This window comes from Leopardus geoffroyi, chromosome D2 (genome assembly GCF_018350155.1).
Source record: "Leopardus geoffroyi isolate Oge1 chromosome D2, O.geoffroyi_Oge1_pat1.0, whole genome shotgun sequence".
Lineage (NCBI taxonomy): Eukaryota > Metazoa > Chordata > Mammalia > Carnivora > Felidae > Leopardus > Leopardus geoffroyi.
This window is the reverse complement of record NC_059334.1, coordinates 19,765,879-19,792,459: the sequence shown is the minus strand read 5'-3', so window position 1 is coordinate 19,792,459 and position 26,581 is coordinate 19,765,879. Positions and strand designations below refer to the sequence as shown.

Genomic DNA, 26,581 nt, shown 5'->3' with positions numbered 1-26,581 from the left:
AACTTGCTACAGATTGAAGTCTGGGTATAACCCATCACAAAGAGAAGGATCTGTTTTCTGCATTTATTGTTTCCTTCTGGGCTTCTGAACTCCCATGTTTGGGCAGAAGAGGCAACCTACTTGGGGGCCTCAAATCCAGATGGTTAGACCACTTATTTTTGGAAGAATAATTTCTTCTTTATTCTGTTTAAGTTAATAGGACAAAAAAAAGTCTGACTAGAAAGGTTATCTTAGAAGTAAGTTCTTAGGGGTTGGTTTTGCGGGGTCACATGAAAAGTTGTCCCTGAGGGGCACCTGGGTGGCTCAGTCGGTTGGGTGCCCGACTTCAGCTCAGGTCATGATCTCACAGTTCATGGGTTTGAGCCCCGCATCAAGCTCTGTGCTGACAGCTCGGAGCCTGGAGCTTGCTTTGGATGCTGTGTCTCCCTCTCTCCCTGTCTCTCCCCTACTCACGCGTACTCTCTCTCTCTCTGTCTCTCAAAAATGAATAAGTTTTTTTTAAAAAATATTAAAAAAAAAGAAAAGTGGGGCGCTTGGGTGGCGCAGTCGGTTAAGCGTCCGACTTCAGCCAGGTCACGATCTCGCAGTCCGTGAGTTCGAGCCCCGCGTCAGGCTCTGGGCTGATGGCTCGGAGCCTGGATCCTGTTTCCGATTCTGTGTCTCCCTCTCTCTCTGCCCCTCCCCCATTCATGCTCTGTCTCTCTCTGTCCCAAAAATAAATAAACCTTGAAAAAAAAAAAAAAAGAAAAGAAAAGTTATCCCTGAGATGAATAAAGATTGGCACAGAGAGATTCAATGTTTAATATACACCATTTTTTCGAATTTTAAAGAAGAAAATGTATCATATGCACACCAAAGCCTGTAGATTAAAAAGAAAAAAACGAGCTCAGGATTCAGGTGAAGATGCCAAGTATCTCAGGATTCAGTCAAAAAAAATTTTTTTAATGTTTATTTATTCTTGGAGAGAGGGGGACAGAGCAGGAGTGGAGGAGAGGCAGACACACACACACACACACACACACACACACACACACACACAAAATCCAAAACAGGTCTCAGGCTCTGAGCTGTCACCACAGAGCCCAATGCGGGGCTCGAACTCACCAACTGTGAGATCATGACCTGAGCCAAAGTCCGTTCCTTACTGAGCTCTTGTCAAGGGCCTCCCTTTGTCCCCACCCCACCCTACCCCACCCAACAAGGGGTAAGTATATCCTAATTACTTTATTAATAATTCCCTTCTTTTTCCATATAGCTTTACCGCTCACGTATGGGCCCTCGGTCATAAACGGTTTAGTTTTGAAAAGCCAAAACCTAAACCTAACTATGCCAGAAAAGAATGTCATTGCCCCTGTCATATGAAGACTCCCAGGAGAAGAAAAGTAGAACAAGATTTCTGAGTTGTAACCAGGCTCTTTTTCTAGTTTCTTAAGGTGGAGGCTTAGCTCTGTTAGTTTTCTAGCACAGGGTTTTTTTGATGCTCCAAGTTTCTCCAAAAAAAAAAAAAAAAAAAAAAAAACCCAAAAAACAAACGCTATAAATTTCTCTCAGTGTTGCTCAGTCTGTATCCTATGGCTGTTGATAACGTTGTGTTTTCCTTTTCATTGAGTTCAAAATATTTTCTAATTTTTCATGAGACTTGGACTCATGGGCTATTAAGAAGTGAGCTGTGTACTTTTTCTAATAACTGGGGATTTTCTAGGTTTCTATTACTGATTTCTAATTTCATTTACTATGGTCAGAGAACAAACATACTTTGTATGATTTCAATTCTTTTAAATTTGATACAGGTTGCTTTAGGACCTGGAATATGGTCTATCTTGGTGAATAGTTTATGTGTACTTACAAAGGATATATTCTGCTGTTGTCCGGGAATGCTCTATAAATGTCAATTAGATCCAATTGGTTGATGGTAGCATTCAGTTTTTCCGGTTTTCTGTCTACTCATTTTATCAATTACCGAGAGAAGAGTATTAAAATATCCAAGTGGATTTATCTGTGTTTTCCTTTCAGTTCTATTAGTTTTTTCTTCTCTTTTTATTATTTAAAAAAACATCTTTTTTTAATGTTTATTTATTTTTGACAGAGAGAGAGAGACAGAGCATGAGCGGGGGAGGGGCAGAGAGAGAAGGAGACACAGAATCCCAAGCAGGCTTCCGACTCTGAGCTGTCAGCACAGAGCCCGACGCGGGGCTCAAACTTAGGGACTGTGAGATCATGACCTGAGTGGAAGTCGGACGCTCAACGGACTGAGCCACCCAGGCGTTCCAGTTTTTTCTTCTTTTTATGTTAGCATTCCGAAATGTTTTTATTAAGTGCCTTAATACATTTTTGTGGTGAGTTCACACTTTTATTGTTATGTACCACTCCTTTTTATCCCTGATAATTTTTTTGTTCTGATGTCTACTTTGTCTGATATTGATTTAGCCATTCTACGTTTCTTTTGATTAGTGTTTGCTTAATAGTTACATGCTGTGTCTTTAATGTGGATCTCAGTATAGTTTTTGCTTTGCATTTATCTTATGATGGGTGCGGTTGAACATTTTTCGTGTGTATTTAAGAACCATGTTTATATCTTTGTGTGAATTGTCAAACTCATGTTGTTTGCCTGTTTTTGTTTTTTTCAGGTTTTTCATCTTTTGTTTCTTCTTCATTTTTAAAAAAAATGGTTTACAGTTAAGAAAGATTAGCCTCTGGGCACCTGGGTGGCTCAGTCAGTTAAGCCTTAGACTTCGGCCTAGGTCACGATCCTGCGCTTCATGGGTTCGAGCCCTGTGTCGGGTTCCGTACTGACAGCTTGGAGCCTGGAACCTGCTTCAGATTCTGTGTCTCCCCCTCTCTCTGCCCCTCCCCTGCTTGCACTCTGTCTCTCTCTCTCCCAAAAACAAATAAATACCGAGAGAAAGATTACCCATTTCACTGGGCATCTGGGTGGCTCACTCGGTTGAGCGTCTGACTCGATTTCAGTTCAGGTCATGATCTCATGTTTCGGGAGTTTGAGCCCTGTATCAGGCTCTAAGCTAACAGCAGGGAACTTGCTAGGGTTTCTCTCTCTCTCTCTCTCTCTCTCTCTCTGTCCCTCCCCGGCTTGTGCTGTCTCTGTCTCTCTCAAAATAAGTAAATAAACTTAAAAAAATTATGAAAAGAAAGATTATTCTTTTAGCTGTGAGGTACATCACAAATATTATCTCTATCTCTCCGTCTCTATTTATTTATTTTTAAATATTTATTTATTTGTGGGAGAGCACAAGCGGGTGATGGGCAGAGAGAGGGGGACAGAGGATGGGAAGCTTGCTCTGCGCTGACAGAAGGACAGCAGCCAGCCTGATGTGGGGCTCGAACTCAAGAACAAGTGAGATCATGACCTGAGTTGAAGTCAGACGCTCAACTGACTGAGCCAGTCTGGTGCCCCCCCAGAAAGTCTTTTTATCTTTTTATTTATTTTTTAATATTTATTTTTGAGAGCGAGACAGAGACAGAGTGTGAGTGGGGGAGGGGCAGAGAGAGGGAGACAGAATCTCAAGCAGGTTCTAGGCGTCAGTACAGAGCCTCACCCGGGGCTTGAACTCATGAGCTGTGAGATCATAACCTGAGCTTTTGGCCACTTAACCAACCGAGCCATCCAGGTGCCCCTAAAAAGTCTTTTTAGATTACCCTGAAGGCATATGTTCCAAATATTGTGTTCAAAAATTATTTGGGTTAGTACTTTCCTTTTGCACCCAGTTAAAGAGGAATTCACTCATGTTTTTTCTTGTATTTGTATAGTTTCTTACATCCCTGATTCATTTGGAATTTAATCCTGTGTATGTTGTAAAATATGGATCTAATTTTATCTTTTTTCCAAATGACTATCTAACTGCCTTAGCACCATTTATTAAAAAGCCCATTTTTGTTTCAGCGACATTTCTAATATCCTACAGTCCCATATACATAAGGGTCCAGTTCATGGCTTTCCATTCTGTTCTACTGTTTGTGCCAGGGAAACCTTGCTTTAATTTCAGAGGCTTTAGAGTATATTTTAATATTTGATGGAACTAATTTCCCATGTAGATTTAAAAAATGTGTTCCTGTCTATTTTTTGCATGTTTATTTTTCTATATGGAGTTTAGCATAAACTTGCTTAACTCACACAAAAAAATTAAAAGCTGGTCAGTTTTTTTTTATTGGTATTGCTTTACCAAAAAATTAGTTACAGACAAAATCTTTTCTTTTTTATTAATAAAGTAGCTCGGGGAGAACTGCATCTTCGTGATGCTCAGGTGTCTTACTGAAGAACAAGTAATTTCAGGGGCACCCGGGTGGCTCAGTTGGTTAAGCCTCTGACTCTTGATTTGGGCTCAGGTCATGATCTCTCGGTTCGGGAGACTGAGCCCCTCATCGGGCTCTGCTCTGACAGCACGCAGCCTGCTTGGGATTCTCTCTCTCCCTCTCTCTCTGCCCCTCCCCTCTCAAAATCAATAAATAGACGTTCAAAAACTTTTTAAAAATGAAAACGTAATAAAAAACACCAAACGATTTACACAAAACCTATTTGAGTCTACTTTTGTGGGGTTTTTTGCAAGTTTAAAACGTTTTCCTCATATTGGTTTTGCACATTCTTAGGTATGTTATTTACTTTGTTGCTATTGTAAAGGGAGTTTTTGCTATGGTTTCATCAGCTGACTGCTCATTGTTTGTGGGTATGAAAGCTAACAATTTTTGTGGGTTAGTGTTCTGTCTGAATTGTTTTGAGTTAGTTTTATCATTGATAATCTAGAGTTTGACAGGTGCACGATCATAGCCTCTGCAAATGGAAGCAGTTTTGCTTCTTTTCGTGTCTTATCTGTGCCGTCTGTCTTTGCTTTCTCTTGCCTAATGGCATTGCTTCACACTCACCGTGTAATGTTGCAAGTGGTGGTGGTAATGGGCATTCTTTCTTTGTTCCTCTTCCCAGCAGAAATGCCTCTGGTGCTCTGGTGTTGTCCCATTAGCAAGATGCTGGCTTCCGGACTTTAGGGCAAAGATATGTAATTATATGTATCTATTTATCTATGATTAAGAAGGTATCAAATAATTTCTGTTTTCATTTGTGTTTTACAGGAAGGGATATTGAGTTTTATAAAAAGTTTTGTAGCATCTATGGAGGCGATCATATGATTTTTCTTCTTAAATTGATTCATAGGGTTTGTTATATAATGGATTTCTTAACATTGAATCCATCGTGGATTCCTGGAATAATTCCAACTCGGTTATGGTGTATTATTTTCTTAACATGGTGCTATTTACCAATATTTCATTTTGAAAATTTATCTCAATTTTCATTATGACATGGGTTCGCAATGTTTCTTTTTCTGCACTGTTTTCAGCAAGTTCAGGTAACAACTATTTAAAAAAGAAAAAAGTAATAAAAAATTAAAAAGTGCAGACAAACCAAGTTCAGGTACCAGTGTTATATTTTCTTCATAAAATGTTAGGAAAATTTCTTCCTTTTTCAAAGATCTAGAACAATTAAGAGATTAACTTTTTTGGAAGAAGATTTCCCTCTGAAACCATATAGACCTGGTGTATTCAGGGGTATATTTCCTTGATAATTTTCTCCATGTATTTGATAGATATCGGTCTGTTTGAGCTTCCTAAATCTGAAGAGGTTAATTTTGGTTAACTGTATTTCCCTGAAAATTATCCATTTCACCTAAGTTTTCAAATTAATTTGTATACGAGTTCTGCAAAAGAGGCTTGTATGATTTATTATATTCCTCTTGTTTCGATACTTATTTTCCCCTTGCCGTTTCTTATTTCATATGTTTGTGTTTTCTTCTTTTTTTCTTGATTAATTTAGCTAGTGGCTTGTCTATTTTCTTTTTTCTTTTTTTTTTTTATTTTTTTAACGTTTATTTATTTTTGAGACAGAGAGAGACACAGCATGAACGGGGGAGGGATAGAGAGAGAGGGAGACACAGAGTCGGAAGCAAGCTCCAGGCTCTGAGCCATCAGCCCAGAGCCCGACGCGGGGCTCGAACTTGCGACCACGAGATCGTGACCTGAGCCGAAGTCGGACGCTTAACTGACTGAGCCACCCAGGCGCCCCTATTTTCTTAATTATTTTTGAAAACCAGGAATTTGTTTTACTAGTCAGATTTACTGTTTTTCTACCGAACTCACTCTTTCCTTTTAAGGTTTATTTATTTATTTTGAGAGAGAGAGAGAGAGAGAGAGAGCCAGAGAGGGGCAGAGAGAGGGAGACAAAATCCCAAGCAGGCTCTGTGCTGTCAGTGCGGAGCCCAAAGCGGGACTGGAACTCATGAACCGTGAGATCGTGACCTGAGCCCAAACCCAGAGCCGATCACTCAATCAGCTGAGCCACCCAGGTGCCCCACATGCTGCCAATTTTTTTTTTTTATCTTTAAGTTTTCTTTCCTTGTACTTTCCTTTAGTTTGCTTTGTTTTGTTCTTTTTCTAGCTTTTTGATCTGGGAATTTAATTCCTTTATAGTTGTTGATCAAAGTGTTTAAGAGTATGAATTTTTCTATGATCACGGCTTTAAATGTGTATCACATATTCCGATACATTATGCTCTTATTATTGTTATGTTTTAGAAATTTTGTAATTTTAGTGTCTATTTCTTTTTTGTTGTCATTTTGTAATTTTAGTGTCTATTTCTTTTTTTTTGTCAGTAATAATCTTTAGTTTTATTCCTTTGTGAACAGAGCTGTTATATGTAACATTTCTTCTGTTTCATTTTTTTTTTTAGTTCAGCAATCAAAAGGAAAAAAATAATAACATTTACACTCAAATAGGCCACATCAATCCTCTTTTACTATTTTTTTTTTATTTTTATTTTTTTTTTCAACGTTTATTTATTTTTTTTGGGACAGAGAGAGACAGAGCATGAATGGGGGAGGGGCAGAGAGAGAGGGAGACACAGAATCGGAAACAGGCTCCAGGCTCTGAGCCACCAGCCCAGAGCCCGACGCGGGGCTCGAGTTCACAGACCGTGAGATCGTGACCTGGCTGAAGTCGGACGCTTAACCGACTGCGCCACCCAGGCGCCCCCAACGTGTTACTTTAATACATTTATAATGGTAGTGTGATTGCTGATGTAGCGATTTTGTCACGTTACATAATTATAATATTATTGTCTATATTCATTATGCTCTAAAATTATTGTCTATATGCATTATGCTCTACGTTAGATCTCTGTGATTTATTTATTATCTAGCACAAGGTTGTGCCGTTGCATACCCCACCCTGCGTCTCCTGGTAATGACCACTTTACTTTCTCTCTCTTTTTTTTTAGAGAGAGAGAGAGAGAATGCATGGGTGTGAGCAGGTCAGGGGCAGAGGAAGAGGGAGAGGGAAAGGGAAAGAGAAAATCTTAAGTAGGCTCCAGTTCGGGCTCAATCTCGCAACCCTGAGATCATGACCTGAACTGAAATCAAGAGTCCAACGCTTAGCCCACTGAGCCACCCAGACACCTCCCTCCCTCTCTTCTCTCTCTCTCTTTTTTACCTTTTTTTTTTTAACTTTCTCTCTTTTACAGGTTTAATTTTTTTTTTTTTTTTAGAATCCACATGTAAGTGATATCATTACAGTACTTGTCTTTCTCTGTCTGACTTATTTCACTTAGCATATAATATTTCTACTTTATGGAGCTTGCTATTTTCTTTGCGACCTGATACATGATTCAGTTTGTGAATAATCCTTATACCTTGAGACGGAGTTGTATCTTCCACTGTCATGGTGAAAACTTTAATATATAGCCATAAGTTATATCTTATTGATTATGTTATTTAGCTCTTCTATATCTTCATTTATCTTTGATTCACTAGACTTGTGTTCTGAGTGGCCTATTAAAGTCTCCCATTATTGGGGCGCCTGGGTGGCTCAGTCGGTTAAGCAACCAACTTCGGCTCAGGTCACGATCTCACGGTTTGTGAGCTCGAGCCCTGCATGCTGGCAGCTCAGAGCCTGGAGCCTGCTTCGGATTTTCTGTCTCCCTCTCTCTCTGCTGCCCCTTCCTTGTTGGCTCTCTCTCTCTCTCTCTCTCTCTTTCGATTCTGTGTCTCTCTCTCTCTCTCTCATCTCTCTCTCTCTCTCAAAAATAAATAAAAATTAAAAAAAAATGAAGTCTTCCAGCATTAGTGCATTTTTATCGATGCCTCTTTGCATCTCTTGTAATGATTGCTTTGTAAGTATGACGTCTTTGTGTTGAGAGAGAGAACGAGCCAGGGAGAAAGGCAGAGAGAGGGAGAGAGAATCTTAAGCAAGCTCCACGCTCAGCACAGAGTCCTCCAGGGGGCTGGATCCCACAAACCTGGGATCGTGACCCGCGTCTAGATCAAGAGTTGGGCGCTTAACCAACTGAACCACCCAGGCGCCCCCCCCCCCCCCCCCCGCCAACAATGTAGACTTTCTTAAAGCCCATTGAACTTTTTCTTCCTGGAATTACTTCATGTGGGTAATTCCTGCTTACTTTTCTCCTTAGTGTTTATACCATACTTTCCCCTGACTTCCCATAATTTGTCTCTCTGTTATCATTTCTCAGGAAGAATATATAAATTCATCAAATCCTTCTCTACGTGTTAAGTTCCTCCCGTGTGCCAGCCATGGCTCCAGGTATTGGGAGAGCGGTTGTAAATAAGAAAGCCAGGAACTGTCACCATTTATTTTTCTTTCAAACATTGAACACAATTTGTGGTTTGATATTGCCTATCGGCTTCCAGTCACCATTTTTCTTTCCTAAGGCTTCACCCAATTTGTGGTTTCATATTTTCTGTCTGTTTACTGTCAGTACGTTTCATGAGCAGAAGGACCATGTGTGTTTTGTTCACTGTTGAACCCCCAGCACTTAGTACAGTGGGGACCATATGGTGGGCAATCAGTAAGCATGTATTAAATGAATCTACAGATCTGCCTGTATTTATTTATTTATTTATTAAAAAAAATTTTTTTTTCAACGTTTATTTATTTTTGGGACAGAGAGAGACAGAGCATGAACGGGGGAGGGGCAGAGAGAGAGGGAGACACAGAATCGGAAACAGGCTCCAGGCTCTGAGCCATCAGCCCAGAGCCTGACGTGGGGCTCGAACTCACGGACCACGAGATCGTGACCTGGCTGAAGTCGGACGCTCAACCGACTGCGCCACCCAGGCGCCCCTGCCTGTATTTATTTTTATATTGTATATATTTCAGATTCCAGACTAGTGGAAACTAGTTACTATTACACACACACACACACACACACACACACACACACTTTATTTTTTTTTCAGTTCAACTGTACATTGTTCTTACTCAGGTGCTATCTGAAATCCATCATGAGGGAATATCATGAAAGATAGGGAGGGCTTCATATTGCATCCAGGCACACATTCCGGTGTTTTAACCTTTGAATAAATGAGTTCACTTTTATTTTCTTATCTAGGGATTACTTGGAAGCGGCTGGTACTTGTGCGGGCGTCCTGACACGGACGGGCTGTGGCCTATTAGGAGGCCTGTGCTGAGGACGTGCTATCAGAGGCTGTAACAGCGCTGGAAGGAGCTGGAGTTAAGAGTTAGTCTTTTCGTGACACTGAAACAAAAGCAGTGCCTGTCCCAGGAGGGTTTTAGAAGACCAAAACATTTCAGATCTTCAAAACCGTCGAAGAGTGCTTTTTTTGATATACCTACTTTAAAGTTTTTTTTAATTTTATGTTTTTTAACGTTTATTCATTTTTTTGGCAGAGAGAGAGAGAGAGAGAGAGAGCCGGTGGGGGAGGGGCAGAGAGCGAGGGAGACACGGAATCCGAAGCAGGCTCCAGGGTCCGAGCTGTCAGCACAGAGCCCGGCGCGGGGCTCGAACTCACAGACCGTGAGATCATGACCTGAGCCGAAGTCGGCCCCTTAACTGACTGAGCCACCCAGACGCCCCTGATACACCTAATTTAAAGGGTGTGTGGAATTGCTCTGCTTGTCCTTATAATAAAGCTGTGCGTCAGTCACCTGGCTGCGAAGTACAGAGCTCTTTACAAGGACAGAGCCAGAAAGTCTCAAAACACAGTCTGTATGAGCAACAGCTTCCCCCGAACGGAGATGACGTCTTTCTGCCTCTAGGGACCTATGGTATTTAGCATCACTTCAGTGTAGACTCTCAGAGGTTAGCGAGAATATCTGCCACCCGTGAGCTATATACTCCTGAAGAGTATATTTCAGACTACCATGGAGGGGGTGGGGTGGGGAGAATGGGGAGAAGGGTATCTTTATCACTTACCCCCCCTAATCCATCATTGTGAAAAGCCTTTGCCAAGGTGAGCTACCATTACCGAGTGATGCTGGAGGCATGCCCTCTGGCATCTTGGTATAGGAAAGAATTGAGAATGAGCTTTAGCGAAATGATCTTATCAGAGATGATGCTTGCTGGCCCGTCATCTCAGTTAATGACAGCAGTGTCCTAGTCTCTTGTCAGTGTAAGTCCAGTTCTGGGTTCTGGGACCAGACACAGCACCTTTGAGTCCAGCTAGCTATTGAAAAAGTTTATTCCAGATCAGAATAAGATATAAGCAAAGGATCAGGGTAATTTTAAACCCCTCATGAGCACATTTGATTAACAGGGTTGTGTCGTGTCTGAATATAATACAGGATATGCCTATAGATCCTTTCATCTGGATCGACTTCCTTTGTGAAAATTACATTTGTTTTTCTTCTATATATAAAATATTGACTAGATACTACAGTAAAGATGATTCGGTATTTTATAAATTCCTATTTTTTAAATAGGAATTCGGGAATAAGTTCCAGAAGACCATTTTCATGGCGTCACTTATGTTGGAAATTTACATGTGAATTTGGGACAATGAGAGGAAGACATAACCTTGAGCTTCCTGACCCTCAGCAAGAACCGCTTATCCATCCGTGGATTTCTAACAAATGGGCTAAGAAGAAACAGAGCTTTGAAACAGGAACAGTCAAGAGTTTGCTTCTAGACTTGAGGAAATGTCAGGATGATGCAAGTAAGTTTCAAGGCCAAATGGAATCCACTATGAAGGTTTGGGGCAAGCTTAGGAGGTTTATTAGTCATCTATGGTCATCTAACAAATTATCCTAGAACATAGCTTAAAATATTTATTATCTCTGAGTTTATGGGCAAGAATTAGGAAGCACCTTAGCTGGGTGGTTTTTGCTTATGAGACTGTAGTCGAGGTTTTGGCTGAGGCTGCAATCTTCAGAAGGCTTGACTTCCACTCACATGGCTCTTGGCAGAACACCTCTGTTCTTTGTCATGTGCTCTTCTCCATATGTCTGCTTGGTGTCCTCATGACATGGTAGCTGGCTTTGGAAGAGAGAGTTACAAGCCACACGCCATCATTTCTGCCATATCCTATGAATAATCTGAGTATGAATCATCCCTACTTAGTGTGAAAGTCCTAGTGTGCAAAAGGACTACACAGGGTGTGACAACACTGGGGGCCAGCTACCTGCAGGAGGTTATGCCGGATGCCAGCCTAGATGGTGAGAACTGCCTTATCAACTAGATGAAGAAATTGGGGGGCCGGTATTAGACGTTCTTAGGGAACTTTAAGAGGGGAGGGAAGGGAAAACTATGCAACATAGCTACGAGGTGTCTTGAAACCCAGATGTAGGATTTTTGGGAGATGTTAGAAAATTGCTTTTCTTTTTTTTTAATGTTTATTTTTATTTATTTATTTTTTTGAGAGAGAAAGAGAGTGGGAGAGGGGCAGAGAGAGTTGGGGGGGGACAGAGGATCCAAAGCAGGCTCTGCACTGATAACAACAAGCTCGACGCGGGGCTCAAACGAACTGCGAGATCATGACCTGAGCCCAAAGTCGGATGCCCAACTGACTGAGCCACCCAGAACCCCCCAGAAAACTGCTTTTCTTAACCGGAAACCTAGAGACTAAAGTATGAATGGGGGAGATTAAGATGGTCATAGGGGGACAGGAACAGCTCTGCCCAGGAAATGCCTTAGGAATGACCAAGTAGCAGATGACCTTGGATGCTTACTGTGGGAGGGATTGGGTCTTTTACTAGCTGGGAAAGCAGGTTTTGAGAGGGAGTGAGCATTATACCAGATCTGGTAGCAAGGTCAACCCAAATCAGCTTTACCTATGTGGCCAATTGAGCAAAAGGCAGCGTGGTTTTAAAACCGAAATATAACCTTATTTAGGTATGTGTGCACTTATGTATGTATATAATCTCTGCACCCAGCGTGGGGCTTGAACTCATGACCCTGAGGTCAAGAGTTGTATGCTCTTCTGACAGCCAGTTGGGTGCCCCCAAAATCTAGCTTTTTTTTTTTTTCAACGTTTATTTATTTTTGGGACAGAGAGAGACAGAGCATGAACGGGGGAGGGGCAGAGAGAGAGGGAGACACAGAATTGGAAACAGGCTCCAGGCTCTGAGCCATCAGCCCAGAGCCTGACGCGGGGCTCGAACTCACGGACCGCGAGATCGTGACCTGGTTGAAGTCGGACGCTTAACCGACTGCGCCACCCAGGCGCCCCCAAAATCTAGCTTTTAATAGGACATACTACACAGTGCCTCTCTCGAGGGGATAAGGGAGAGTAGCAGGAGGAAGAGAGAGATTTTCTGCTAGTTTCATGGGTGACATCGGTATTTGGCTAGAGTTTAGATCAAGTAAGACTCAAAAAAATCTTCATATGTTCTTGCATTATTTTACTTTCCCATCCATCCATACATCTATCCAATGTTTATTGATCACTTACTCTGTGCCTTGATTCTCTAGACAAAAAGCAAAATTGATGAATTTTTAAAAAACTGTTTTTAAATTTTTATTTATATTTGAGAGAGAGAGACAGATGGACAGACAGACAGAGTGTGATGGGGGAGGGGCAGAGAGAGAGGGAGACACAGAATCTGAAGCAGGCTCCAGGCTCTCAGCTGTCAGCACAGAGCCCGACGTGGGGCTCAGACCCATGAACCACGAAGTCATGACCTGAACCGAAGTCAGACGCTTACCGACTGAGCCACCCAGGCGCCCCCAAATACTCTGTCTCTGGAGCATATTACCACACTAGTCAAAGAGAAGGGAGCTAAAATTTGTTGGGGGTGAAAGTCACACAATTAACAAATGGTAAAATTACAACCAGATTCAGGTTGGCCGGTCTGTCTATGCCCTTTGGATCACATCTCCAAAAATGATTATCTTAATATTTCTTTTTTTTTTTTTAACGTTTATTTATTTTTGGGACAGAGAGAGACAGAGCATGAACTGGGGAGGGGCAGAGAGAGAGGGAGACACAGAATCGGAAACAGGCTCCAGGCTCCGAGCCATCAACCCAGAGCCTGACGCGGGGCTCGAACTCACGGACCGCGAGATCGTGACCTGGCTGAAGTCGGGCGCTTAACCGACTGAGCCACCCAGGCACCCCTCTTAATATTTCTTAATACAGTAGCTTTCTCTCCCCTAATGCTTCACCAAGAAACATTGGTTATTGCTTCTTTTGAGAAGACTCTCATTGCTCCCCAGGACACCTGAAATAACCTTAAAGAAAATTACATTAAAATATTCCCGTACCTTTAAAAAAAGTTAGACTTAAGTACGCTTTTGTAAATATCTATTTTGGTCTCACACTGTAATTATGAGAATTCCTAATAGATAATGGCCACTTAAGCAAAAAATTTTTTGTGTCCACAAATAAACATTTAAAAACAGGGCTTTGGTTATCAGATATAATTCTCAATAGATAATATATACTGCTGTGTATACAAAGCACATACTCAAAACATTCTGTCTCCAAGTATATTATCCACATTGTTATGGGCTGAATTGTGTCTCCCAAAATTCACGTGCTGAAGACCTAACGCCCTGTTTACCTCAGAATGTGTCAGTGTTTGAAGAGGTCACTAGAAGAAATGGGGTCATTAGGGAGAACCCTAATCCCATCTGACTATTGTCCTTACAAGAAGGGGAGAGGAGGACACAGAAAAGCACAGAGGAAAGACCACGTGAAGACAGGACAGCCACCTACAAACCTGTCTTCCTAAGATAAGCAGAATATTTTAATGCTTTTTATTTATTTAAAAAAAAGCTTATTTATTTTTGAGAGAGAGAAAGAGAGAGTATGAGTGGGGGAGGGGCAGAGAGAGAGAGAAAGACACAGAATCTGAAGAGGTTCTAGGCTACGAGCTGTCAGCACGGAGCCCGATGTGGGGCTCGAACCCACAAACCATGAGATCATGACCTGGGCTGAAGTTGGCTGCTCAACTGACTGAGCCACCCAGGCACCCCATTTGAGTGCTTTTTAAAAGGGTATCGAAGACTGGAGGGCTCATGATTGGTCAAAGTAGAGCCCCCCAAAATCTGTCCCCTTAGTTCTAGTGAGCTTGGAGCACACATGGATTTTATCCGGCGAAATGAACTCTGGGCAGGTCTGTTTACCGACACAACGAGATCAACGCGCAGATCCAGGGGTTGTGCTGGACAAAGAAAACCAGACTGTTTGGTTCAGGGCTGTGTGCTCAGGACACACCCCCACGACTGCCCAGACTTTGTTGCGACCTTGGTCGTCGCTGCCTTCGCTGAAATTCAACCCAGAACTAGAAACTAATGAAGCAATCAGTGTGTAAACAGGGTGGCTACAGCGCCATATTGGATTTGTTACCGGCCACCTTAGAAACAAAGGAGACAAGGATTGTTTCAAATGTGAAAGGGGCCAAATGGCTTACTGTGCAGGGAGGCTGGAGGCACCCACGCAGATAAGCTCTTACTCATACAGGTGGTGCACGTAGCGGTTACTTTTCCGTTTCTCCCTTCCCGGCATCTGATATTTGGTCTTAATATTTGTAGGTTTTTAACTGTCTGTCCTTTTCATTTAATGTCGAAGTCCCACAGGTTAGCCCTGGGGCCTCTCCGCTTCTTGGTCTACACTCCTTCCTTGATGATCTAATGCCCTCCCATGCTTCATCCGTGTGCTGGTGAAACTCTCTTACGTCTCTAGACGGCATCTCTCTGTGGACTCCAGACTTGTATATTCAACTGTCCACTCAATATTTCCTCTTGGACATCTCCTAGGCAACTCAACCTCCTAGGTTCAAACTGAATTCCTAATCTTTCTTCCCGAACCTGCTACCTGCTGGAGTCTTCCTTATCCAAGTTAATGACAACTTCAGTTTGTCAGGCTATGATCCTTGGACTAGTCTTGCCTCCTTGTGTGCCCTCAAACCTAGGACCCAATGCACAGGAGGGTCGTGCTGGCTCCGCCTTCAAGGCGTGTCCCAAACCTTCCCACCGCCATTTCTGCGCTCCCAGTCAAGTTCTTCATCTCCTAAACTGGTCTCCCTGCTCCCCTTGTCCTTGACGGTGGCTCTTCATCCATAGCCCCAGGGGTCCCGGGAGCCCGGTCACATGGTGCCACTACCCATCTCAGTTCCAACATCCAACATGGAAGACCTGACACCATGTCTGCCATGGCCTAGGTTCATTTTCCTTTTTTCATTTCTTCCATGGCCTGATCCTCCCCCTTGCTATCATCATCCGAGGCGCACGAGGCTCCTTGCTGTTTTTCGGACCTGTTGACCCAGTCCCTGCTAGCAGAGATTATGCTCTTGCTGTTGCCTTTGCCTAGAATGCTCCTTCCCCATTCCACGGTGAATCAAACTAGCTCACTATGACTTACACAACAGAATGCTCCTTCCCCAGACACCCACACACCTACTCCCCTCCATCCTTCGACGTCTTTGCTTAGACGTAATTTGTGTGAGGCCTCCTTTGACTACCTGATTAAGACATACTCCATCCCTTGGGGTGCCCGGGTGGCTCAGTCGGTCGAGGGTCTGACTTCGACTCGGGTCATGATCTCACTGCTCGTGAGTTCGACCCCCGAGTTGGGCTTTGTGCTGACGGCTCGGAGCCTGGAGCCTGCTTCGGATTCTGTGTCTCCCTCTCTCTCTGCACCTCCCCTGCTCGCTCTCTGTCTCTCTGTCTCTCTCAAATATAAAATAAAACATTAAAAAAAAAGACATACTTCATCCCCCTTCTCTTTCCCTGCTTGCTCTCCTCTATGGTGCTTTTCATCCCCTACCATGATACGTAATTCACTTACTTGTCTGTTGTGCTGATTGACATATCCTCAGTACCATAGGCCTCACATGCAGCTTAATCAATATGTCCTAAGTGAGTGAATTTAATGACATTCCTCCCACACAATGTCCCTTCTGTAGAGAGGAAAGTCCCACTGCCTGGGAAGAAAGGGTACACCCGTGGTGGCTCGAGAAAGTTCCCTTTGAATTAATCTAAATCTAGTGGGTGTGGGTTTTGAAGTTCCCTCCTAAGATAAGGTAGCGTTTGTATTTATATTAAATATGTATGATTTGGAAGCTCCTGTTTCACTAGGTTGATCTCTGTTCTTTTAGACCTTAAATATACCCCCTGACACATAGACGCGTTCAACAGATATGGGCCGAGGTGAGCCAAATCACGTTGATTGACGTCATGTCCTTCGCCGGAGCCAAGCGAAGCCACCTATTTTGGTTGGCTGTTTTTCAGTCTTGTCTGGTAGCCTTTCTCTGCACTGCATTTCATTTCATTTCATTTCATTTCATTTCATTTCATTTCATCTCATTTTATTCCACGTGCTTTCAAAATCTCAGGGCTACTGTTAGAAGGGTTCAAGGAAAAGGAAACTAATATTTTTAATCAACAAAAATCTTGCCTGCTGCTCGTATTCATCTTCTGGGTTATTTCAGATTCAGGAATTTGAAGGCGCTCTCTTAGAATGTGTGGTAGGAATTCGCTCTGCACCCTCGAGTCCCAAAGGGCAGGGTTTCAAATTCTACAAGAAACTAGATCCCAATGATAATAAGGCTCGTTCTATGTTCCTAGGGAGGAATGGCCCAGAAGTATTTCTCACCCAGTGGTGCCCAAATCTGGTTCCCTGCCATGCTTGGGAGGTATACAGCTCTAGGAATCATTTCCAGAAGCCCATGGTGGCCGCAATACCAGGGGCCATTGGCACAGAGCCCCTCCCCCTTACCCCCACCCTCCCAGCTTTGGAAGCCTCCCTAGTGAAACTGTGAACCTTTCTTTACCTTCCATGTCTGCAGAGCCCATCTGTGAGGGGTGAGCATACCAAGAAGGGCACTTCCCAAGGTGGTGAGCACAGAGGACAGAAAGATAGCAAACTGGCCATTGGCTCCAGCTGGACCAACAAAGATGACTAAGATTTCGTCAGGTAGGTAAAGACAATAGAAAGGGCTCTCCAGACTGGGATAACTCTGTAAAATATTTTGATTGATTTCCAATTTTGATTGATTAGAGAGCCACCTGAATTAACAAAATTTTAGAACGACAGGAAAAATTGTAAACAAAATATTTGGTCCTTAACAAGTCCTTATGTTAACAAAGGGCCGCAATCAGTGTCTCTGGAATTACTTTAATGCATAGGTAAAAATGATTTTAAATTTGCAATACGCACATATGAAAACATTTCAACAGGGCATGATGTATATATATTCTACTTTTTGTTAATTTTATTATTCTTAAAAAAAATTTTTTTTATGTTTATTTACTAGAGAGAGAGAAAGAGAGAGCACAAGCGGGGGAGGGACAGAGACAGAGAGGGAGACACAGACTCCGAAACAGGTTCCAGGCTCTGAGTTGTCAGCATAGAGCCAACGTGGGCCCCAGGAACCGTGAGAACATGACCAGAGCCGAAGTCAGGCACTTAACCAACTGATTCATTATTGCTGATTCATATCAAGTTCATGAGTTGGATCCTTCCATCCAATAAGGTAGCTAGCATCCACACTCCTTTACCTTCCGAATAAAATTCATGGCACAATTCCAACGTGCAGACACAGTATTCACCTTCTGACCCACTCTTTTTTGGATATATATGACAGAAAACGGGCCTCCTGCTACACGATTTCTTCTCAAAGACGAACTGAGGCAGGTTTGTAAAGCATCTGGACGTGCACACACTCATTCTGTGTGTTACACTGTCAGTGCAAACCCAGCAATGGATTCTGACAACTATTGGAAAATAGGAAAATTCCCTTCTCTTCCCTATTGTAGGATTGGGGGTGCTTCCTGGCCCTCGGCGGGGACGATCTCGAAAAGAGGGATGGTTGCAGTTTCTGGCAGGGAGCAGGACAGTCCTGTTCCTTCAGAATTGCCAGCTTGGGTGATTACACTTGTTGGGAAATGATTGCATGGTACTTCTTATCTTCAGGGTGGCCGAAAAATGAGAGGAGGTCAAGGTTTTGCAATAGCTAAGAGGGGTTTCTGAGGAGTTCTTATCATGTGTAAGGATTTGGACAGCTGGGAAATGTTTGGCCTGGGGAGGTTCTGTGATGTGTGTTTGGGGAGGGAAGTTGGAAGCATATCAGTTGCTGCAAACGTCTGGGAAGGAGGCTTTTCTATCAAAAAGGTCAGAACAGCTGGGACGGCAAATCCAGAATGTTGCAACAGGTCTTAGGGTACGGACTTGGTGTTTCCCACCGATGGCAGAGTTGCAACAGCTAGGACGACCCAGAGTGGGGATTTTAAAGAGGAAAATAAACCAAGGCCGAGTAGGGGGACAGGTGCCCGCAGTGTGGCTCAGCCTGCCTTGCACAGCGTCTGTTTTTCACATTGGCGGTGATTCCGGCCTTTCCTCTCCAGCAAGTTCTCAGTGCCAAGTTGCCTGCCATCCCTCCCGAGGGCCCTCCCTGGTGCTCTCATTTTCCTCCAGGAACTTATGTCTATAAATTGCCATTCCCGTCTTTTGCAATAATCCTGCAGGACCAGTTTAGTTTGTTAAAAATTTTAAAACACCTATAAACAGCACTTGTTGGAAGATGATGCACATATTAAAAATAACTATTAGAGATGTAAATTACGTACAGCAGGACTTCATGATATGTGGGAAAGTTTTGTATAGATAGGATTTGGGGCAATCCAACCACATTTAAATTTCACTTTAAGGGGCGCCTGGGTGGCTCAGTCAGTTAAGCGTCTGACTTCGGCTCGGGGCATGATCTCACGGTGAGTTCGAGCCCCGCGTCGGGCTCTGTGCTGACAGCTCAGAGTCTGGAGCCTGCTTCGGATTCTGTGTCCCCCTCTCTCTGCCCCTCCCCAGCTCACATTCTCTCTCTCTCTTAAAAATAAATAAACTTTAAAAAACTGTTTAAATTTCACTTTAAGAGTTTGTTATCTAGTTCAAAAGGTGTACCATGTGTGTTAGTACTGTGCTAGGGCTAAAGCAAATAGTTCTTTAAATGCAAACACCCATCAGTCCTACTTAATACAATTTTTAGGTTTGAATATTTTTTATTTTATTTTATTTTATTTATTTATTTTTTTAATTTTTTTTTAATGTTTATTTATTTTGAGACAGAGAGATACAGAGCATGAACGGGGGAGGGGCAGAGAGAGAGGGAGACACAGAATCGGAAACAGGCTCCAGGCTCTGAGCCATCAGCCCAGAGCCCCACGCGGGGCTCGAACTCACGGAAGGTGAGATCGTGACCTGAGCTGAAGTCGGACGCTTAACCGACTGAGCCACCCAGGCGCCCCGGTTTGAATATTTTTAATCATTTATAATGACTATAATGAAATTCATAAAAGTGAATAAAACAAGTGTATAGTGTAATAATTAATTACTATAAAGCAAACACCTATGTAACCACCACTCGGAACGTATCTGAACATCAGAAGCCCCCTATGGCCCCCTCTCCTTTCCAAATGTAACAATTATCCTCAATTATTCTGACTTCTAATGCTGTTTAGTTTGTCTCCTGTCTAAACTTTATATATATCAAATCAGATCGTTCACACTTTTTTGTATCTGCCTTCTTACACTCCGCATTATGTGAGTGAGATTCGTTAGCGCTGTTTTTATCTGCAGTTCATTCATTTTCTTGACTGAAATAGTACAACATAAGTTCCAAAATGAACTTATCCACTTTACCATTTTGACACTTAGATTATTTCCTGTTTTGAACCCATACAAAATTGCTGTCGCATGCATGGTGCATGCAGAGCTGTAGGCTGAAGTCATATCTGAGAGGAAGCATTTTTTTTTTTTTAATTTTTTTTTTCAACGTTTATTTATTTTTGGGACAGAGAGAGACAGAGCATGAACGGGGGAGGGGCAGAGAGAGAGGGAGACACAGAATCAGAAACAGGCTCCAGGCTCCGAGCCATCAGCCCAGAGCCCGACGCGGGGCTCGAACTCACGGACCGCGAGATCGTGACCTGGCTGAAGTCGGACGCCTAACCGACTGCGCCACCCAGGCGCCCCTGAGAGGAAGCATTTAATAGTTGGCATGTGACCTGCCGTTTTCTCTTTCCTGGAAACCATGTGTCCCAGGTGGCATAGTTACAAGACACAAGCAGATCGGATCCCTGAGTCACCATTTGGAAGGGAGCTGCCTTAACCACTAGGTCTGCAGTGGACTTGGCATGACCCCAAAATAGCTCCTACGTTTCTAGACATTACGATTTTGAGTTCATTATCACTGCTGTACAGCCTAGCTAATATCTGATCAGTAGAAACAATACATTTTATTTTCAGATATATTTCTTTCTCTTTTTTAATGTTTTTATTTATTTCTAAGAGAAAGACAGAGCATGAGTGGGGAAGGGGCAGAGAGAGGAGACACAGCATCCGAAGCAGGCTCCAGGTTCTGAGCTGTCAGCACAGAGCCCGACGCGGGGCTTGAACTCACAAGCTGTGAGATCATGACCTGAGCCGAAGTCGGTCGCTCAACTGACTGAGCCATCCAGGCGCCCCTCAGATATATTTCTTACAATCAAAGTTAACGATTGATTTTCACATCTGAAAATTTCATCCTGCCGATGGGAGCTCTTAATTTATTCTTTCTAGTTACCAACAGGGTGATGGCAAGTGACAAAAGGACATCTGGAAACAGGGGCACCTAAACCAACATGTTGAAACACGTCCGTGACCCCTTACCATAATAGTAGCTGATGGAAGAGTTAAGGGGTCTGTGATTACGGACAAGGACCTACTCATGGACCAGCTGATGGTTTGATGCCGTTTATATGATTCCCCCCTCCTTTTCCAGTGGGAAATGCCAAGATTATTTTCCTTGTCAATTTTTTTTTTTTCCCTATGATGGCATACCCAGTGGGAAAAGAGAGACTAAGGGTATGGCCAGGGCTCAGTTAGGAAAACAGCCACTGCAGGGTACAGGGGCTAAGAAGAGGAGATTTCGTGAATTTGGGAGTTACTAGAGAGCTGCTAACTGGTGTAGGGTACCAGCTAGAACTTGAGAGAAAACCCAGTAGCCATGCAGATGCGGCCATGAAAGGGGAGCTTGAGAAGTGAGTGTGGGAGCTCTAGCCTCTGGGGGGGCAGTGACAGGGGGTGGGCTCGGGGCTGCTGTAAGCATGGGGAGGTGGGCACAGAGTGGGAGGAGAGTGCAGGTGTTCCGGGCCCCTCTGCGTGTGTCTGCCATCACGCTTGGCCATACGACCCTCTCCTACTACTCTGCCACCTTCCAAATCCCCAGGGAGCTCCTCTTATTGGACATCTTTAGCCTGCAACTGTGCGGAGAAGGATGTTCTGGGAAACACAGTCCCAGCCTCAAGTGGAAGCAGCAGTGTCCTGTTGGCGACAGGCAACACAGCTCAGAATCTTCAGTTTACGAGAAGTAATTTTCTAACTGGTGGATTCTTATAGGACATTTTAAAATTAGGGCACTGCTGAAGAAAAGATACGAGATTAGTTTGTCCAAGGCAAAGAGTTAAGGCTTGAAGAAAGAATAAACACACGGAGGGGAGGCTGGGTGGCTCAGTCAGTGGAGCGTCCGACTTCAGCTCAGGTCATGATCTTGCGGTTCGTGAGTTCGAGCCCCCACATCGGGCTCACTGCTGTCAGCCTGTCAGCGCAGAGCCGGCTTTGGATCCTCTTTCCCCCTCTCTCTGCCCCTCCCTCACTTGCGCTCTCCCTCCTCAAAATAAATAATTAAAAACAAACAAACAAGAGTAAACACACATAGCTATGTGACCTGTTAACATGACAGATCCAGAAACCATGCACTTCTGATTTGGTTATCTGCTGTTATTTATTTATTAGAGATGGGTAAATGGTGAAATATTATATAAATAGCAGAAAAAACACCTTTGTATTGAATCTGATGACGGATCCTGGCAAGAGATGTATTAATTAAAAAATTATGGTAACTTACTTCTTGAATATGTGAAAAGATAGAAAAGTGAAAGACACACAGTGAAGATTCCCTTAGGACGGTAGTTTTACTATATTGGTAAACAAGTTATAAATTCACGATAATTAGTAGATTTCGAAATTAGATAATCTTTGCTAGTGGAACAGGTAGAAGAACTTTTTGGAAAAAAAATACTAGAAAATGTGTTGGAGTTCAGGAGTTTGGTGAAGCAAAGCACAGGTATGTCAATGTCAGGGGGTCAGGGAACACTTCCCGGAGGAAGTGACGTCTCAGCTGAGACCTGTGTCATAAACAGGGATAAGTCAGAGAAAGAAGGGGGAAAGGGGTGCAGGCTCCTGGCCTGGGTGTGTCGGGCAATGGTGGGATTCTGGAAGAGTGGGAAGAAGGGTTTGGGGTGGGGTGGAAGATGTTCACACCTGAGCTGGAGGGCCAAACAGGGATGAGATTTTTTTTTTTTAATGTTTTATTTATTTTTGAGACAGAGAGAGACAGAGCATGAGCAGGGGAGGGGAAGAGAGAGAGGGAGACACAGAATCCGAACCAGGCTCTAGGCTCTGAGCTGTCGGCACAGAGCCAGACGTGGGGCTTGACCTTGTAAACCGCGAGATCATGACCCGAGCGGAAGTCGGACGCCCAAGTGACTGAGCCACCCAGGCGCCCCAGGGATGAGATCTTAAGAGTGGAAATCCTGTGGGGCATCTGCGCGGCCCAGTTGGTTGAGCAGCCGACTTCAGCTCAGGTCATGATCTCACGGTTCGTGAGTTTGAGCCCCACATCAGGGTCTCTGCTGTCCATGCAAAGCCCACTTCAGATCCTCTGTCCCCCTCTCTCTGCCCCTCCCCCGCTTGTGCTCTCTCTTAAGAATAAAATAAAAACAGGGGCGCCTGGGTGGCGCAGTCGGTTGGGCGTCCGACTTCGGCCAGGTCACGATCTCGCGGTCCGTGAGTTCGAGCCCCGCGTCGGGCTCTGGGCTGGTGGCTCAGAGCCTGGAGCCTGTTTCTGATTCTGTGTCTCCCTCTCTCTCTGCCCCTCCCCTGTTCATGCTCTGTCTCTCTCTGTCCCAAAAATAAATAAACGTTGGAAAAAAAAAATTAAAAAAAAAAAAAAGAATAAAATAAAAACATTAAAAAAAAAAAAAAAAAGAGTGGAAATTCTGTGCCCAGGCAATTGCCAGCATTTCCCATATTTCCTCCACTCAAGACCCAGTGGAGACATTGAATCAATTGTGCAGTCATGGTGAAGTCAAATTGGGATACAGGAGGGGTAATGCATTCTTAAAAGAGAGCAGAGAAATGGTCTTTCCTAGTCATTGCTTCAAGACACAGATTTGATTGTGTAACAGAAGCAATAGAAATAGTAGTCTATTATTTGCCCCACGTGATTCTGAGTGTGGGGTGTAGGGATAAACAAAATAAAGTCCTTGCGAGAGGAAACAGACAGAAAATAAATTTAAAAAGTATCATTCGGTTTGGACCCACATACTTGGAGGGCAGGGCCTGACCTCAGTTGGCTTTCTGGTGCTCCAGGCCGCTTCTCCACTTTTCATCTGGAATGACATACCACACCGTGAAGCGTGGAGCCTGCTCTCCTGAGTCACCAGCATCAGATTCTTATAAATAGGGGGAGAATTCATTCTGGGTATTTTTGATAAGGCTGCAGATTATTAAGCTGAATCGAGAAAGAGGGGGCGAAATGAGTGGGGATGTGACAATATTCAACCTAGTAGGGGACAGCATAAAAAAAGGAGTGCAACTAAAAAGGTTCCACACAGCAAAGAAAACCATCAACCAAATGAAAAAGTAATTTATTGAATGAGAGAAAGTAGTTGTGAGTCATCTGTGCGATAAGGGGCTAATACCCAAAATATATAAACAACGCATAGAAACTCAACAGCAAAAAAACTCTCAAACAACCCGATGAAAAAAGGGGCAGGAGATCTAAACAGACATATTCCCGAAAACATATGGATGGCCAACAGGTACGTGATAAGATGCTTACTAGCATTAATCATCAGGGAAATGCAAATCAAAACCACCATGAGATACCGCTTCACACCTGTTAGAATAGCTGTAATGGAAAAGACGCGAAAGAATGAGTGTTGCTAAGGATTTGGAGAAAAGGGAACTCTGGGTACATTGCTTGGTGGGAACGTAAATTGGTGCAGTCTTTATGGAAACAGTATGGAGTTTCTCCAAAAAATTAAAAATAGAACCACCATATGATCCAGGAATCTTACCTCTGAGAATTTCTCCAAGGAAAATGAAAACATTAGTTCAAAAAGGTATCTGCACCTCCCTAGGCATCGCAACATTATTATTATTTTAAATATGAAATTTGTTGTCAAATTGGTTTCCATACAACACCCAGTGCTCACCCCAACAGGTGCCCTCCTCAGTGCCCATCACCCATCCTCCCCTCCCTCCCACCCACCCACCCCCTCCATCAACCCTCGGTTTGTTGCAACATTATTTTTAATGGAGACATGGAAACAACTTAGGTGTCCTTCAATGGATGAATGGATAAAGAAAATGTATTATATATACACGCACAATGGAATATTATTCAGCCACAAAAAAAAAAGAATGAAATCTTGCCATCTGTGAAAACATGGATGGGCTTTGAGAGCATTTTGATAAGTGAAATAAGTCAAACGGAGTAAGACGAATATTGTATGATCTCACATGTGAAATCTAAACCAACCAACCAACCAACCAACCAACCAAACCAACCAAACAAAAACCAAATAAGCTCACAGATACAGAGAGCAAATTGGTGGTTGCAAGAGGTGGGAGGTGGTGGGGGTGGGAGAAATGGGGGAATTTTTTTTTTCAGTTTAAATAAATTGAACAAAACTTTTTAAAAAGGGAGTAAAGCAGGAGTCAAAGGCTATAGGATACAAAAATTAACATATGGCCAGATGTAGGGGGTAAAGCAAAATTTTGTACAGCCTAAAAGCTTATCAAATTTGGGGGCCTTCTTTAAGAGAAAAATATCAATTCGACGATTAGGTACAAAAATAAATATTTAGGGGCACCTGGGTGTCTCAGTCGGTTAAGCGTCCGACTTGGGCTCTGGTCATGATCTCACAGTTCATGAGTTCGAGCCCTGCATCAGGCTCTGTGCTGAAAGCATGGAGAGCCTGGAACCTGCTTCAGATTCTGTCTCCTTCTCTCTCTCCCCCTCCCCCACTCACCGTCTGTTTCTCTCTCCCCCTCAAAAATAAATAAACATTAAAAAAATATTCATTTAAAATGAGAAATGCATCACAACAAGCTATAAAACTTAAAAGGCCAACAAATACCATAAACATCAAGAAAAACCCACAAGAAAACATTTTAATAAGCTGCCTGACACACCGCTCCATAATACTATTTTTCAACATTCTTTTACCTGCATATCCTTTTCCTCCAGTATAGTTGACAATTAAAAATTGTGCACATTTAAGGTATACAATTAGATAATTTAATACCTATATACGCGGTGAAATACTCACCCCAGTCAAGGCACTTAACATTATCCATCACCTCACATAGTTACCTTTGTGTGTGGGTGGTGAGAAATTTAAGATCTGCCCTCTTAGCAAATTTCAAGTAGGACAATACAATGTTGTTAACTATAGTCCCATTGCTGTGCATTAGATCTCCAGAACTTACCTCGTGTAACTGAAGCTCTGTGTCCCTTGAACAGAATCTCCCCGTGTCCCCATAGCTGCATAGTCTCAGCACTGAAATGTATAGGATCATTGAATCACTATATTGTACATCTGAAACTAACATTACACCGGATGTTAACTAACTGGAATGTAAGTAAGAACTTGGAAAAACCAAGAGCTTAGGCTCTGGAGCTAGACTATTTGGGTTTGGATCTTGTCGCTGCCACTTTACAGCTTGTGGAACCCGGGCATTTCTAAAATATCTCTGAGCCTGAGATTTTCTCATCTGTAGAATGGGTATAAGTCACGTGAAGATTAAACAAATGAGTTCAGGCAGAGTGCTTCCAACAGTGTCTGGCACATAAAGGCTCAATATTTATTAGCTCCTGCTGTTATTGTTATTGTTGTTGTCGCTGTTGTAGCGCCAGTATTTATGTGAATAGTATGTGACGCTTCTTAAACCACCTGTAAACCCCGAGAAGCCTTTGCGTCCTGACTAGAACCAGGCTCCCCTGTTTTCTGCGTGGACTGTTGACTAAATGTAGGAGGAAGAAGTCAGAGACAAATGGGACTCCCCGCCCCCCATTATATTAAAGTCTCCAAATAACATTTACGCAAAAGAAGAAATTGAATCTACAAATTACGTTGCTGGTCCATGGCATGCCCAACGAGCAATAGCGCTGGACCTGACATCATTTTGTTCCCAAACGATTGGAGCACAAACGATCTTAGAAGAAAAATCACACGATGGGCTGTAGCGAAGACTTTAAAAAGTTGCCTTTTAATTCAGTCTCCTGC

General features: G+C 43.1%; 1 protein-coding gene across 1 annotated transcript in view; it reads left to right on the top strand.

Annotated features, from left to right (window-relative positions):
- Nucleotides 1-26,581, top strand: part of LOC123577288 (liprin-alpha-1-like) — a 464,712-nt gene that overhangs the window by 228,501 nt on the left and 209,630 nt on the right. The window lies entirely within an intron of this gene.